Below are 4,692 nucleotides of genomic sequence, written 5' to 3'. Positions count from 1 at the left end.
TAAATAAATAAAATCTTTAAAAAAACAAAAACAAAAAACAAATGTCACATTCTTTGTTTTCTAACATTGAAAAGAGAGAGAGAAACAGCCACTTTTAACTAGACTACCAAAAGAACAAAGAAACATACTTTTTATTTCTTCAACATACTCTTGACTGTAATATAATTAATAAAATATTACAGTTAGATTCAACCCTAATAAACTGCAACAAGTATGCAACAAATTATATATATTCAATTTATTTTAACAATAAAGGCATTAAATAANAAAAACAAATGTCACATTCTTTGTTTTCTGAGATAACATTGAAAAGAGAGAGAGAGAAATAGCCACTTTTAACTAGACTACCAAAAGAACAAAAAAACGTACTTTTTATTTCTTCAACATACTCGTGACTGTAATATAATAAAATATTACAGTTAGATTCAACTCTAATAAACTGCAACAAGTATGCAACAAATTATATATATTCAATTTATTTTAACAATAAAGGCATTAAATAATAATTATTTTACCACCCTTCTGCACTTCCTGCTGGCTTTCTGACAACCAGTTAAGCCATTATGACTACATTCTTTGTGCTCCCCCATACTTTATTTTGTTTCTTTTGTCAATTTTGTTTCTGTCTCAATCTCTTCATCTTTTTACCAGTTGTTTTGTGTAGTTTTTATATACACCGTCACAATCTATTTGTACATTAAGGTAGAATACAAATTAAGTTAAAGTAGCTTTTTATTGTTGGAAAATTTTTAAATAATTTAAAAGGCAAGGTCAGATTCAGAGAAAGACTAATAAATGAAATGTAACGCACTAAAACGATTTTATTTCTATTCTGAATAGATTAAAAAAACTTGTTTTTTGTGGATTTTTAGAAATAAGAATCAGTATTTATCATCACTTTGAGTGTTGTAGCTTCTACTTTATTCAGATGAATATAAGAGATATTCGTAAGATCTTACATCATTTAGTCTTGACTCTAATCCTCATAAAATAAGCTGAATAAATATATAGAAGATTGGTGCCCCAGAGGCAAATGCCTATAAATAACCCACTTATTTGTCCTTTTTACTTTTAATATGAAGCACAAAGCATCTTTCAAAGCTGGAATACAATATCAAATAATTTTCACTGTCATACTTATTCATTAGTTTGAACCACTTGTGTTGAAAGTAAGTTGAACAACGTTACACATATCAATTCCCCTAATTGTGACAGGAAATCAAATAACATATGCTTTATTGTGGTGGGATAATCCAGGCTAATTTTTTTCTGTCAACATATCCACTGAAAAGAATGGATTTCAGTTATAGTACTTATTCTGACTGCTTTTGTTTGTAATGAATCATTTTGAAAGTGTCATGACATTTTGTTCTGTCAGATAATTAATCTGTACTTTTCCTTAATATTCGTTGGAACTCTATGAGTCATGTTATAGCTAATAAAAGACACCCTGTAACAAAAAGCATAGAACGTGTGAAGATATGTGGTGACCGCATGTTGAAGTTAAGGTCATACTTTCAGCAAATTTCCTTCATGTCTCCTCTGTACATCAGGGACCAACCATGCTGGTACTACGAGAGAAAAATGAATGAGGGGCGCCTGGGTGGCACAGCGGTTGAGCGTCTGCCTTCGGCTCAGGGCGTGATCCCGGCGTTGTGGGATCGAGCCCCACATCAGGCTCTTCCGCTGTGAGCCTGTTCTTCCTCTCCCACTCCCCCTGCTTGTGTTCCCTCTCTCACTAGCTGTCTCTATCTCTGTCAAATAAATAAATAAAATCTTTAAAAAAAAAAAAAGAAAAAAGAAAAATGAATGAGAAGCAACTGTCTCTGTTCTTTAGGGGCCAACAGCCCAGGTAAAGAATAATCAATTAAAAAACAATGAGAAACTTCTCTAAGGGTTCCTTGTTGTGGTACCCCAGAGCAAAGACTAACTTGGAGGATGTGAGAACTCACTGGATGTGAGTTGGGTCCTATGTGTTGGTCCTACAGGATTGACTCCGTCTTTAGAATAGGTCCTCTCTTGATAAGAAAGGAACAGAGATTCCAATCAAAGGAAGGGCAAGATAGACCCCCCCAAAACATGGGATCTTCAGATAAAAAGATTATTTTGTTTTGACAACAAATATCCCACAAAGGATTATACTCTTTTCAGTTTGTGGCATCAGGGCACTCCAGTAATTCCACATTTATTTGGATTGGAGAAACATACCAAAAGAATTTATCTCCTGCCAGAAAACTGAATTTATTATTAAAGCCATTAAGGCGAGGCATTTAAGCAGAACACTTGCAAAATGTGTTTGTCAGGGCACTCTGAAAGCTGCTAAAGGGCCTTTTTCTCTCTTTGAAATAATCCAATTAAAGGCTACAGAGTTAGATTCTATGGAAGGAAAAAAATACTTCTTTTTGCTCCAAATGTTTTCTTTTGTCCCATAGTGGTATTTCAGGTCTATTTATGTCAGAAGCAGTGTGGTCTTATGTCTTCAACTGTGTGATTTATCTTGACCTAAGAGTGAGATGAGGGTGAAGGAGTGTGAAGGGAAGAGAAGCTATCTCTAGTAACATTTTCATTCACTATTTTCTTTTTTACTTAGGCTGAATTATTATTTTTTTTAAGTAGCAGATGTTATTAAGAGTAAGTTGTTAGTAATCTTCCATGGTTTGTGTTCAGATCTGCTTATCTTCAAATCCTCAGCATATCATGCCAGATAATATCTTATCCACTGAGATTTCCGTAATGGCTGCAAAATGTGTGTGCTAGTGAGGTTGCATATCATTAGTATAATAAACGACCAGGTTATTAACCCAATACAGTGTACTCAGAAAGTTGCTTTATTGTTCTTAAATGTAAAGTTATTTTTAAGTTCTAAAAATCAGAATGTGCATGATGATAAATGTTTAATGAACAACTTTTACATATGTTCACAAAGAGAATATCCCCAAATCTAATAAATTGTGTCCTCTTCTTAGAGATCCTTACGTAGGAAATACTTATACACATGCGGGTGTTCAGACTAGCAATTAGCTGGCATCTGCCACAATACTGTTTACTGATTAAAACTTGAAATGCTCCTACCTGTTTCTTCTGACCAGCTCCAGCATTATTTTGTACCACTGTGTTCCTCATTTAGTCTCACTGCTCTCTGTTCTGCCTCTTGAACACAGGAAATAATTCCCACCTCAGAACATTTGTACTTGCTGTTTCTTCTGCTGGAGTAGTTTTCCATCAGATTGATCTCTCTTTCTCTCTCCCTCTCTCTCTCTCTGTGGGGTGCATGTGGGTAAGCAGCTCCTCTTGGAACCCAGTTGCCATACAGAATAAAGTATTCTAGTCAACAGCCCTAGCAAAGTCTTAGCCAACAGCCAGCAACAACTGCCAGACATAAGAGCAAGCCTCCAGATGATTCTAGTTCCTAGCCTTTGAGCCACTCTAGCTGTTACCAACTGAAGCTGAAATAAGCCACTCTGCCAATCCTGCCCAAATGTCAGCAAAATATACATTATAATCACTTTAAGCCATAAAGTTTTGGAGTAATTTGTTACACAGACATAGTAACTAGAGCAGAGTTTTGGTACACATATTATACAGTACACACACACACAATTATTACACTGCACAATAAATACATTATTGTTTTCATGCTTTCTAACACAATGTTATTTTGTCTGGTCAATACTCATATACTCATGTATCTTTCCATTTCCAGTGTTCTCCATTCTTTTCTGCAGCACCATGCTTCCACCTGTGATCATTTCCTCTGCTTAAAGTATACCCTTGAGTATATCTTTAGTTGATTCTACTGGTGACAATTTTTTTTCACTTTTTATTTGAAGATGTCTTAATATTGCCTTAATTTTTGAAAGATATTTTCACTGAGTATAGAATTATAGATTGGATGCTGTTTTCCTCTGGTACTTTGAAGGGACCATTCCTTTGTCAGTCTATTGCTCTGTGGAAAATAATATGTTTTTCTCTCACTGTTTATACATTGCTTCTTTGTCTTTAGTTTTCAGCAGTTTAGTTATGCTGTCCCTGATGTGTGTTTTCTTTGTATTCATCCTGCTTGCAATTAGTAGAGGCTTCCTATATGTGGTTTAAATATTTCTCGGCCATCATCTCTTCAAATATAGTTTCTGCCATATCCTGTCTCTGCTCATTCTGGCAATGTAATTATATATATGTTGGAACTTTTCACCCTAAACCATTTAACATGTATTTGTGTGTATGTGTTTTCCATTCTTTTACCTCTTTGTGCTTCAGTCTGGATATTTTCTTCTGACCTATATTCCAGTTCACCAATTCTCTCTTTAGTTTTGATTAATCTGATGATAAACTATTTATTCAATTATTAATTTCAGTTGTTTTTTCAGTTCTAGAAATTCTACCTATTCTTTTTCTTATACTTTCCACTTCTCTATCTAAATATCTTCATATTTAACTTTTAAAGCATCTTAATCATATTACTTAAAATTCCAAGTTTGATAATTTCATAATCCAAATATCTGAGTCTTCTGTATGCTTTGTTGCTCAGGTTTTTTTTTTCCCCCCTCTTGGCTTTCATTCAGTTCTGATATTTTTATACATCCAGTTGCTTTAGATTGAGTGCCAAATACTGTGAAAGCTCTAAATGATGTTATCTTCCACCAGAGAGGATTTACAATTGCTCTTGGCAGTCAACTAGGCTGGGCAGAGATT

Source organism: Ailuropoda melanoleuca, chromosome 10 (assembly GCF_002007445.2).
Source record: "Ailuropoda melanoleuca isolate Jingjing chromosome 10, ASM200744v2, whole genome shotgun sequence".
NCBI classification, from domain to species: Eukaryota; Metazoa; Chordata; class Mammalia; order Carnivora; family Ursidae; genus Ailuropoda; species Ailuropoda melanoleuca.
This window is presented reverse-complemented; position numbering follows the sequence as displayed.